Genomic DNA, 13,780 nt, shown 5'->3' with positions numbered 1-13,780 from the left:
TCATTAACCCTATTAATTTCCTCAGGCCTCTTTGATTCCAGAAGATCAATGGCTTTTTTGGCCAACAATTCATCAAGGATCGTAGGTACGTCTGAAGCTGGAAATGGGTAAAATTTTGCTTCCAACTCTTTCAAAGTTGGACGACGTTTTCCCTCCCTTGGCTGTTGCTTTAATGTTTCATATTCCTTCACTTTTTTCTTCATCGTGACCTTTACGGAAGTTTTTTTCACCTCCATGGATTCTTTAGTATGGATCTTTGGGGTCGTAGCCTTCTTGAACTCTTTTTTTTCTGTAGTAAGATCAACAAAAAGAGACGTCTTCCCATGACTTGCGATACTTAACTCCATGTCATGTGCTCATATAGCAAGTTCTTCAAATGTTTATGGTTTGATTCCTTGTAGTATGTATAGAAGGCCCCAATGCATTCTTTGAGGGCACATTTCTACAGCGGATATTTCAGAAAGGAAATTTTTGCAGTCCAAACTCAATGACCTCCAACAATTGATGTAATCCACCACAGGTTCATCTTTTCTTTGCTTAGTGCCAGTCAACTCTATCATACTCACAGTTTATCGAGTGTTGTAAAACTGGTTGAGAAATTCCATCTCGAGCTGCTCCCAACTATCAATTGACTCATGCTCTAAGTCGATATACCAGTCAAATGCATTCCCTTTTAATGAACGAGCCAACTGTTTCACCAGGAAATCGCCGTTTGTTCTAGCATTACTGCAAGTTTTGACAAAGTGAGCTCTTTAGTGGTTGATAGTTCGTTGGCATGGATAGACAGTCAATTTGCCTTTTGTAAGGCTCGGAGTAATACAATGAACTTTGTAGTGCTCTGCCATATTGAGCCCTGATAGAGTTAGTTATCATGTCTTGCAACTGCTGAACAGATAGAGCCCCAACCAAAGTAAACTGTTTCTCTTTTTGAGATTTAGTGTTTCTAGGAGACTCATCAACACTCTTATTTTGCTGAGTAAAGCCGGATGGATAAGCAAGGTCGTGGCTTGATTCTCCAGGGGCAAAGGACTCCAACTTGTTCATCAGTTGAGCGATTTGAAGATCTTTATCCTCAACAGATTTCTGTAAAACTTCAATGGTTTGTTCCATTATTGTGAACTTCTCATCCATATCAGTTACGTCAGCCATCAAGGCATTGACCTTTATTGAAACCGGAGCATCAATCGAATCTTCTGATCCACTAAAATTGACGCCAGTCTGAGAAAGTTCATCACATAGCAAGGATGTCAAGTTACCCCCCAGGAGTTGTGATTCCATCCGCCATATGAGATTTGCTCTTTTTTGCCTTCTTCAAAGAAATAAAGTATTCACATCTGTCCCAACCACTAGTCTTCAACTTGCGCCGAGTGAGTGGACCAACATGGATGAGCTCATCAGATGTGGCAGTAGCAGAGTTCTTGCATGAGACAACTTTAGTATTTTTGAAGTCCATAGCAGTGGTTGAATTTGATCTCGCAGGAAGAAGAGATGGAGAGTAAAACTGGTCCCACTAGGCGTGCCAATTTGTTTGCAACATAATTTAAATTCATGGAAAATAAATTTTAACCACAAACAAAAATATGAAGCAACAAGAATTTTATATTGATAAACGATTGTGGTTACAAATCTGTTCCTCCCTTGATTCTTCTCTCTTGATTTTCTGCGTAATTGAGGGTCGTTAGTGACTTATTCTCGAATATAGGATGATCTTTTTATAAATATCCCATGATTTTTTGTGGGATATTGAGATCCCGATCTTTTTACGACTACATATTCAAGATGCCTGTTTCAGAGAACATGTTACCTTTTAAATACGCAAGATTTAGGGTAAAGTAGACTTCTAGAACTCTAACAGAATTTGAATTGTCCACAACTTTTAGATGTCTACAAATAACCTCTACTTCAAGGCTTGTCGAAGTGTAGACTTGATGACGAGTCTTGAAGTACACATAGAGGGCTACAGATATGCAGAATTTATGAGAGAAGAGATGAAGGACAAATTTGGTCCCACTGGGCATGCCAAAATTTGTTCACAACAAATTTTTGTGGATGCGGAAAATTAACTGCAAGCAAAAATAAATAAAAAGAAATAATGATTTTATATAAACAAAATTTGTGGGTACAATTCCGTTATTCTCTAGATTCTTCTCTTCTAAGTTTTTTCGTGATTCGAGGACCTTTGCAGCGTGATTCTCGAATGTAGGATGATTTAAGCCTCCTAGAAATGCGTTTGGATCTCCAGAAATTGTCTGACAACACTTCGTCGTGTCGAGTTGACCTTCGGGCAGAACTCCGTTGGTCGATTCTTTGAAGAGCTATGTAGTCAATGCAGAAGCTTCCTCCTATGCTTGTTGAATGACCCTTTAAAATTATGTAACCCTCCTATTTATAGTTGGAGGGGGTAGGCAGTCCAAGTGTAAATAACCTCTTCTGCCTCATTCTGATTGGTCCATTCAATTATCAAGCATATCACAAATGTTATGTGACAAGGTTGCTTGTGATTGGCCAAAAACATATTATTTGGGACACTTGGCGATGTTTCATTGACTCTTGAATTTGACTTGGATTGTCACCTCATTTGATTGTGTGGCCTTGTCTCATTTGTTTTTAATTTAACTGGGATGCCATGTCATTTGACACATGACATGAGTTTGGGCCTCAAGGTGAGATGGACCTTGATGAAGAATAAAACGGGTTTATAGCCCAAAATAATTTTAGATCCAATAAAATATGGATCAAATCCAAATTTTATATGAATTTGATTCAATAAATTTTACGTGTCTACAACAAGATACGTACGATTGCTTCTTTATTAGAGAGCTTAACTTTTCAAAATAACTAAACATTTGGAGACTTGAACACATATCATTTATGTCCAAAAGAGCTCCAACACCCATATTACCTAGATTAGCATGACACTGTTCATGCTTTTATTTCATATAGTAGCAACCTTTGTATCCCGTGCAACAGGTGGTGCATCCAGTGGGGTAATGTATCGTCTTTCCTTGTGAAAGTGGATATTTTTCATAGAGACATAGCGAATAGGCAATATTTGGATCACAATTCTTAGGGCAATCTTTTGGGTTGTTGGGTTCAGACTCTCCTTCACAAATAAAAGTCCCATCAGCACTGTAATAGTTGCAACCCTTACTGCCTGCACAACAATTGATGCATATGCGATTTTCTGCACTTCCTTAGAAACGTGGACACTTTGAATAGGCAATTCTTGTATCACAATTTTCAGGGCAAGCTTTTGGGTTGTTGGGGTCAGACTCTCCTTCACAAATAAAAGTCCCGTCAGCACTGTAATAGTTACAACCCTTGTAGCCTGCTCAACAATTGGTGCATATGCGATTTTCTGCACTTCCTTCTGAACGTGGACATATCCCAAACCCAAGATTACCACATTCTTTGGTACAAGCCTTGGCATCAACATGTAGAAGCAATATTCCTACAATAAATATATAAGATATACATAAATATTAAGGAAAAACATAACACCACTTGTGTGGATCACTACTACAAAATCAATATTTTCCAACTAAAATTTCCCGCTGAAAAGGTGCATAATAGTTAAAAATGTATAAATAACATAAATACCAATCATTTTGAAAGTAATTACACTTTCTCCCACTTTTTTAATTACTTTACTCTCTCTCCCTATTAATATACATAACATAACCGACATATACATAGCTTTCTGTGTATATGTTGGGATTTTTGTAATATGTTTAGGGAGCTGAGTTTTTTGTAATATTGAAAACATAAGTTGTGTATTTGTGCAATTTTTAGTTTAAAAATTAGGAAGCTTTCTAGTGTTCTAATGAGAATCATTTTTTCACCATGCATTTTCTAGTTATCCAGAAATTAGGTGGGAAATGGGATCGAAAAATCCTTTTTTATAACGCATATTTTCTATTGCTTCGCGGTGGGAAAACCTTTGTCTCTAACTGCATATATATCAATGAAGAAATTAAAGAGAAAAAGGAGAAAGGAAAATCTTACCAAGAACAAGTAGGTAAGCAAGGAAACTAACTTCTTTGTGAACAACCATATTATGAATCGATGGTGATTATTTACCTTGTTTTTGTTATGGATGAGGAAGTCTACCCATCACCACCTATTTATAGCAAACAAATAAAATATACGTGGCTAACTAAAATTTTTATTTCACATTAATAAAAGATTGGAAATTAGGTACTTACGCTTGATTCTTTGTTAGAAAGCTTATTTTTTCTTACTTGTTATATTCCTTCTAATAATTAAGCAAGTTGTACTGAGTACTGACCCCGACTTGCTTGTTTTTGAAATATTTTTCATCTTGCAATAATTTTTCATATCCATGAACCATGATACTGTATGTAGTATTCTAGTTGATGGACAATAATGGATTATTGTGCAGACAAGGGAGTAGTCATATCCATTTACTACATAGTTGATGGACAATAATGGATTATTGTGCAGACAAGGGAGTAGTCATATCCATAACTAAAACCTGCGAACGATGTACAATGATTGATTGGCACTCCTTCCGTCTTCATAACCTATATGTTTGTTTTCAAGTTGAAGTGTTTTTTAAAGAAAAATATCATTGCTGAAAGGGGTAATTATGTATTATCTCATAACTAAAACATGCCAATGGAGTACAGTGGCTACTGGTTTTGCATATTTTAAAAATATATTTATTCTTTTCGCAATTAATTATTTAATTACGTTAAATTGATGAATATCACTAAGCATTGAGCAATAAAATTGTAAAGACATATTTATGTTGAATATTAGCGATGGAAATCTCACAGTTAAAGAGAATATTTGAAAATGAATAATTTTACAAACATGAATATGAAATAATGTAATGGTGATTGAAACTGAACCAATTAAAGCTAGGAATCAAAAGGCAACAACTTAGCCTCTAAGTGATTTGTATGTTACCTCGCAAACAATCTTCCTTCCCCTAATAATTAAGACTACGACTTGCTTAGCTTGTTTTTGAAATTCTGTCATCTAGCAATAATTTTTCATATCCATGATGTTGTATCAAATATTCTAGTTGATGGACAATAATGGATTATTCTGCTGACAAGGGACTAATCATATCCACGACTAAAACGTTTTAACTTTTAACAATGTACAATGGTAAAATTTCATTTTTACGCTATCTAAAATAAAATATTAGTACCACGTCTTTTAATATTCAGAATTTTTATTTTATTTATTAATAAGATAATTTATAATCTTATTTAAGCTCAAATTCCATAATGTATATATATTTTTGTTTCTTGAATTCCATATGCTGTCAAACAATACTATATATATTCAGCCATTATGGATGCTTTAATTTGTCAAAATTAATTTATTTATAGCTAACGAGTGATCAACTAACAAAAAGATAAGCCAGGATCCATCAATTGATAGAAATTTGTTTTCTTTTTGTTTCTACTAGCTAGTGCATTAAGTTTGGCAGGGTCGTAGGTGCATACTTTAAAAAAAAAAAAAAAAAAAAAAAAAATTAAACATACGTACATACACTTGCTTCACTATTGAATTATTCATAAGCGGTTTTTAATTATGGTTCACGAGGTACTACTATTAGAACGCGAAAACATTTTTTCTGCCAAACTTTTATTAAATAATTTAAGTTCTATGTAAAAATATATTTTATAATTATATCATTTTTAAGGTACTTACATATGTATGTGTCATGATTCAAGCCGAATTCTGGTCTTAATGGGCACCCCGAACCATGGAGATCCAAGAAGAACCCTTAACATACTAACAAAAACATAATTCATGTAAATTGCAAATATAAGGAAACTAAAGGAAATCTTAATAACAATCTTCAGATCCAACATTCATAACAAAACATCTATCTAATCCAGTGTATGAAACCTCTACTAACGATTAACTATCTAGTTCGGGACAAGGCCCTGATCGGACCATAAAATTGAATATCTAATTTATACACCTTTCGAAAGATGGATGATGACTTACCAAACATGACACTTCGGAAAATTCTACTGCTGTGTTGGACCGTGAGATTGTGTCTCAGAACCTACATTATAAGATAATGTAACCGCCTGAGGACGGTCAATACTTGAAATTTATTGACATGAAGAACGACCAAATAAAATAACATTTAAATAGCATTAGCAGTAACGTTATACAAAACATAATATGGGGTTACAAAATATCAAAACGACATGTAAACATAAATTTCAGTTCAAAAGCTAATTTCTGAAACTAAATTATGATGTTTGATAATTCTGACTAGGCGGCGTACCCGACATGGCCTAAAAACCCCATGGCCTATGCAGAGTTCGACTTTGACTCGTCGGTCAGGCCCCCAATCCAAGTTTTTCACAAGGATTGAAGTGTCTGCGTCTGGTATTCCAAAGTAAGAAGCGAGTATACAATGATCATCTGTATTTTAGGACAGGATAAATTTCGCATCGGTGAAACACGATTTTGAAATATGGCCGTCTTCTCAATTAGCTACCTAATTCTCTTTAAACCCATATTTTAGCCTTTTAAAACATGAATCTCTCGTAAGACTTGCAAGCTCAAAATTAAAAGCCATTTTTCATGTTCCGGTTAATCTCTACATGTCATGAATCATTTACCATCATAAGGTATTTCAAAGTTCAATTAATAAAGCTCTTCAAATCAATGTGATAGTTTAGTCAAAGAGATTTCTCATTCATGTTTCTTGTAAAAATCTTAGGGAACTCGCCCCATTCAATCGTATTCAAATAAACACCATAAGTAGTAAGTGTAACACCCCATATTTTTGGGCTAAAATTCAAGCCATTGTTTCGAAGCGTATAGATCCGAACCCAATGATTCCTTGTTAATATATGTTTGATGATCAATTCTATAGTGTGGGAATACCTTTGAATGTGAATTGAGGTCACAAAAATCCCCTCACTCATAGACGAGTTGAGAACTTTTCTATCGATTAAGTTTTAGTGAACGTTTCAACTTGGGTCAACTTTCAATGACCATTACTCCTAGTATATAATGAGTTACGTGACCTACTATATACCAAATGAAATATCTTCGAGTTTTATTTCCAACGCAACTAGTTTCACTTTAATCCGATATCGGAGTAAAAAAGTTACGCTCGTTTTACTAAAAGGTATCTGTCAGCCAAAGCGCGATGGCCAGGGTGATGGCCCATCGCACTAGTGACGGCCCATCGCACCAGTGATGGCCCGTTGCACCAAACCATCACCCTTAAGCAGAAAGACTAAAAATTGGTCATTTTGTGATGGTTGGAGTGACGGTCCATTATCCAAACCTTCAGTAGGGACCGCTCTGCACTGTTATAACGTTTTTAAAGGGGTATTTTGATATTTTCCTCACCTCAAACGTTATCCCCACGACTTAAATCACACTTTAAACCCTTTTTACTAATAAAATTTCAGTTTCTCATCACTCATTCCCCTCTCCTCCCTCAAAGAGAGAAAAATTAGGATTTCCTCCCAAGACTCATACTTCTAAGGCTTAGATTCAAGACGTCTCAAATTTTGTTCATCAAAAAGGTATGTGGGACTATCCTAAATCTCATGGGCATAAATTTTTATGTTTCTAACAAGTTTTAAAGATAGATACGTATGTATATGAAAAGTGTTTTGGAAATTATTTGAAGAGCATACATCATGAACCCATTTTGATTAAAGAGTGAATTTATCATGGGGTTCTTCCATAAACTTGAGTTGTAATCATGTGCATATATGATATGAGTTTCGAAGAGTGTTTTATGAGTATGATTTGTGAAATTCCCTTTTTACATGATGAAATTATGATCTTAACATGTTATGTATTGTAAATTTGGTTTGAGAGCATGAGCTATAAGTCCCCTTTTTTATCATGAGATTTATGTGTGTCAAATGTTGAGGTTGTTTTATGATTGATGATAGTTCTTGGATTTTAAATCCATCTTGATTATTATACATGGTTGTTTTACATGTTTTCAAAGAGGTGATTTCTATTCTAAATGCTATAATTTTCCAATGAAGAAACTGTATGTGATTAATGAAAGAATTGACCACCAGGTGTTAAAGTCTTGAAAAGATAGTGTGTTTGCATAAGTTTCATCTGCTTTTGAAAATAAGAACTCTCATGTGATTTGATAAATCTTTTGGTGGTCATCTGGATTATGTTGAATAAAAAGGGCTATGGATATAATGTGATATGATATGAATGACTTGCAAGTCTGGGTATGATGATACCCTGTTATGATATGCCCTTAAAAGAATTAGAAATTAACTTTTATAATCATGAAGCATGGTTTTAAAGAATTAAAATTGGGGCTAAAGAGAGTTAGATGGTTACCCAAAGAAGGCACGAGTTTAGATAACTCACAGCCCTAAACTGTATTTTGTCGATGCGGTTTTTTTTTTTATAGAAAGGTATGTCATGCAATAGGCATATCCTTTTCTGTGACATGATATGTCATGCAAGAGGCATACTTAGTGATTATTATGTACTCCAATCCTAGCAGCAAACTTGGATTGGTGGCTTGGACGCCGAGTTAAGGGTGGATTCCATATAATCCATGAGATTGTAGAAATGTAGGTTGTACCATCTAGCTCAGAAGTAAAGCAAAAAGTTGAGTCATGATTACAAGAAAATATTTTGAAGCTCATCAAATTATGCACATGTGTTTTCGTAAAGCATATGCTACATTGCTTTATGAAATGCTCTCACTTATGTTGTATAAAAATATATGTTATATTTTTAGATTGTTCTACATGCCAGTACTTTCAAGTATTGACCCCATGTATTTTAGGTTCTGAGGCACAGTCCTGTGGTCCCATCAACCAGTAGTTTATTTTCAGATATTCAGAGTTAGTGAGTCTCCCTTACTTCAGAAGGCATATCTTTTATGTGTGGTTTCCTTTTTAATTTTATGGTCCGTCCGGGGGCCTTGTCCCAGCTTAGACAAACTAGTACGCTCAATTCAGTAGAGACTTCATAATACATGTTAGATTGGATTTGGGTTTTTCTTATGGTTTGATTTCATGAAATTTTAAGTTTGGTTTGGGACTACCATGTTTCAGGTTATCTTCCGCACTTTTACACCATATGAGTTATGATTATGATTACATGCTAAGGGGTTTCTCGGGCCTTCATGGTTCAGGATGTCTGTCATGGCCAGGGCCTTGGTTTGGATCGTGACAGTAAGTAATTTACAACACAATTCATGCATGTTCTTCACAACCATATGCATATGGATCGATAAATCAAGTGAAGGAAATATTCAGAACCCTATTCGTTTTATCAATCACAATATAATATATATAAGTTTAACAAAATACATGAGTGCAAATTTGAAACATGCTTGCATAGTTAAATGGAATTTCATACTTAAATCACTAAAAGAATTTAAGAGAATAATAATTAAACCCCTATAGATTTTAGGTCGTTCTACATACCTTTGATGATAGAGAGAAATTCAATAAAAGTTAACCTTGGGGCTCTTCTACATAACTTCCCAATCTCTTGACTTAGATGGGGAGAAGAGAATGTTCTGGTGTTGATTTAGGGTCAATCCCAATTTGGGAAAACATATTAGAATATTAGGGGATGATTTTTAGGCGTATAAGGACCAAAATACTCCATAGACATTTAAGAACCTTGGAAAAATGACATAGGGGGAGGGGTGTATGCAGCATGACCCCCATTGGGTAACGGAGGCCTCAAGGCGAGACCATCATCGCACGACAGAGGCCTCGCGGCGCGACACCTAGCATGAGTTAGCCCCCTTGCGGCACGGGCCCTCTGCATGGGTGAGGCAGCGGCACTCTGCGGTGGCCCTCATGATGTGGGGTTATCGGCGGGGTCTTCTTCGAGACGCACGACCTATTTTTTCATCTAAAGATGCCCCCAACCCATCCGAACCCATCCTTAAGTGGTTTATTCTCTATATAGAGGTCACATGGACTCGTTCTTAGCTCTAATCACATGTAAAAACACTCGGGTTGTTAAAATATGATAGTTATTAATAATTGATAACCTGTAGAAAAAGTAATTGTCCTGTTCTGGAACATTAGTAGATCATTAATACAGAAGTGCAAGTAAACATCAAAACCGTTGACCTATAGCCTTTATTATATTGTAAAAACTATTTGAAAATTAAAAGACTACAGAACAAAATATGAACGGTTCAGAAAGTTATAAAGGAATTTCGAACATCACTGCATACATGACATTTGGATAATACATAAGGAATTGGTAGTGACCTTAAGATAGATAAAAAAGAGCATAATTTTATATTTCTTCTTAATTACTTCAACTGTTGGGTTTGATTATAGGTACCATCCATTTTGAACTTGCCAAAACCTTCATCCATCATGTATAGGTCGAACCAAGCCTGATATAAGGGCAAGTCAATAGAAAATAACCTTTTCTTTCCTGCCTCCTTGACCTATATTTTACATTACCATTGTATATAAACCAAATCAAATAATTAACTCACCTTTGCACTTGATAATTGAGCAAAGTGATAAGTGTGATTATGGATTAAAAAAAGATTAAATCAATAACACATGTAGAAGTTAAGTTAATGTATTTGTTCGCGCAACAAATACAGTCTATATCAACTTTATATATTTTTAGACTTGAAGTTACAAAATTATGTCCAAACAAAATATAAATTCTACATTTCATCATAATTTTGTTCGCAATCAATCGATCTGTTCTGAAATTTCCTTCAAAATAGCGAGCTGTGAACCACTAATACAAAACATGTATATTTATGTGATTGCATCCTGTATTTGGGTGTGTATTTGGGGTGTATTGTTATCTTTTATGTATTCGAGTAAAAGAATCTGTATATAAGAAACACAAACTTCGACACTAGTTCAAGTCCAAGACAAGAACATTTATGAAGTTCTGTAACACCTTCAACACTAGATTACGAATAATTTATCTAAGAAGTGTGTTCAGATTCATAAAAGAGATGAAACAGAATGTAAGACCAAGTCCTCCGAATTCACAGAGTGTCCTTAAGGAATAATTTCCCTCACAGTACCCGAGGTTTAGGAATCTCACTCCCAGGATAAAATGTCCTTCAATCTAAACAATAGCGGTAACTCAAATTGTTGGATTCAGCGAACTCACTCAACAGTTTGATAGATCACACAGAAAATTTTTCAAGACAAGAAGAGAGTTTGTATTTTAGAAAATTCATACCTAAACCTGTGGATGAAAGCAGGTTTATATAGCCAACATGTGCCTCTTCTGAAAAGTGGCAAAGGTTCACTTAAAAGGTGTGACCTTTCTGGAAAATCCATGTCTATTCGTCCAAAGAATGTGTCTTTTTCGAACAGGCAAACCATTTCATGAATCAGTGTGTCATTTCATTGAAGGGTTGCATCCCTTCATTTCAGCACTGCACTATTTCAGAATATGCATGCATGCATATAAATGGAGTATCAAAACACAGAAAAAAGTTGTGTTTTTCTCTTTGATATTTTCGAACTGAATTTCTGAATTCTGAATTTCTGTCAAATAAACTTTATCCAAAAAGATAGATCTCATTGATCATTATCCAAATTCGAACCCAAAGCTAAAACCAAAGCCAAAGCTAAAGCCGAGCCGAGCGAGTGACGACGACAATGACGTGAGGCATCTCTTATTTCTTACCTCACTTACCATGTGGAGTAATTGTTCCTTATTTTAAACACTCACAAGTTCTCTTCTTTCACCAATGTGGGAGAAAGAGTGAACTTTCCAATTTGGGAGTACACTTTCTAAATTAGTGTCTCCCTTCTGTCCACTATTTTTTTTTCCATTTTTCATTCACACTTTTCATATACTTTGAACCCAACAATCCCCCACATGAATGGGAAATGACTATTTTTTTGTAAAAATTTTACGGACAAGTATGTGATCATCAAGCAAAGACTGATTGCATCTGGATAAGTGTGTTTCCTTTTGAACTTTCCATAGTGAACATGAATCAGATGCACTCGGTCAATCGGTAGATTTGATATCTTTGAATCGTTGAGCTTTAGAGTACACCTAGACAACACATGTCACACAACCAGTCTTTTACTGTTTATGGTTCTCACAATTTTGTTCTTTTCAGCCATGAACACGTCTCAGTTTTGTGAGAGCTTAGAGAATAGGCCTTTACTAACATTCTCCTTGAAGCGGCTTCCACTTTGCCCTCACATAGGTGATTTCTAAACGTTCAATCCTATAGATTAAATTATTTGGCCAAATCTTCCAAATTTAGATAATCATTAAAAGACTTTTCACCTTAAGTCTTATCCTTGTTTACTGAACATTGTCTACTTCATGAGAATGAGTTGTTTAATTGACAATGTTGAACCTGTCAGACACAACTTTGTTTGATCTCCTTGAACCTAGCTCTTGGGATCTCCAGTCTGCTAGGTAGAGTTACCACAATGCTGACTTGTCCTAGGCCGTAAACCCATTTCCTTGGATGTCCTTTCCACTTTTTCTCTAGATAGTCCTTTTAAAAGTTGATCCGACACATTATCCTTTGACTTTACATAGTCAACAGTGATAATTCCACTATATAGAAGTTCCCTAACGGTATTATGTCTCCGTCGTATGTGACAAGATTTACCGTTGTACATCATGCTCCCTGCCATACCTATTGCCGCTTGGCTATCACAGTGTATACATACTGGTGTCACTGGTTTGGGCCAATAAGGAATATCTTCCAAGAAATTTCAGAGTCATTCTGCTTCTTCACCGGCTTTATCTAATGCGATAAATTCAGATTTCATTGTAGAGCGAACAATGCAAGTCTGTTTGGATGATCTCCAAGAGACTGCTCCTCCACCGATAGTAAGTACATATCCACTTTTGAATTTTACTTCATTCGATCCGGTGGTCCAATTTGCATCACTATATCCTTCAAGTACCGCAGGATATTTATTCTAATGCAAAGCATAGTCTTAAGTGTATTTAAGATACCCCAAAACTCTTTTCATTGTCATCCAATGAGTTTTGTTGGGATTACTTGTGTACCAACTCAATTTACTAATAGTGCATGCTATATCTTGTCATGTACAGTTCATTATATTTATTAAACGTCCCAATACTCTTGCTTACTCCAATTGTTAGTCACTTTCACCTTCATTTTTTTTGAAGAGAAAAGCTTACATCCAAAAGAGTCTTGACAATACCAAATTTCATATTCTTGAATTTGTCAAGTACCTTTTCGATATAATGAGACTGTGACAATACCAACCCTTGTGGAGGTCTATGGATTCTTATACCTAAGATCACATCCGCAACTCCAAGGTCTTTCATATCGAACTTGCTTTCGAATATTCATTTTGTTGCATTTATGTCTGAAATATCTCTACTGATGATCAACATATCATCCGCATATAAACAAACAATGACTTGGTGATTCGGAGTGTCTTTAATGTAAACACATTTATCATATTCATTTATCTTGAACTCGACATGGTTTGGTAAAACTTCCCATTCCATTATTTAGGTGCTTGCTTTAGTCCATACAACGAGTTAATAAGTTTACACACCTTATTCTCCTTTCCTGGAACCACAAAACCCTCAGGTTGTTTCATGTAAATTTCTTCCTCCAATTCTCCATTTAGAAATGTAGTTTTCACATCCATTTGATGGATCTCAAGAGCATATACTACCGCCAAGGCAATTAACATTCGAATCGATGTTATCCTTGTTACTAGCGAGTATGTATCAAAGTAATCAAGGCCTTATTTTTGCTTGAAGCCTTTTACTACTAGTTTTGTCTTGTATTTGTCAATAGTAC

The 13,780-nt window shown here is 35.3% G+C and overlaps 1 pseudogene; it reads right to left on the bottom strand.

Moving 5' to 3' along the window:
- Positions 1-2,876: 2,876 nt before the first annotated feature.
- LOC107862767 overlaps positions 2,877-13,780 on the bottom strand; it is a 39,982-nt pseudogene continuing 29,078 nt past the window's right edge.

Source organism: Capsicum annuum, chromosome 3, assembly GCF_002878395.1.
Source record: "Capsicum annuum cultivar UCD-10X-F1 chromosome 3, UCD10Xv1.1, whole genome shotgun sequence".
Taxonomy (NCBI): Eukaryota; Viridiplantae; Streptophyta; class Magnoliopsida; order Solanales; family Solanaceae; genus Capsicum; species Capsicum annuum.
Note: the sequence above shows the minus strand (reverse complement) of the source record. Positions and strands in the feature narration are given on the sequence as shown.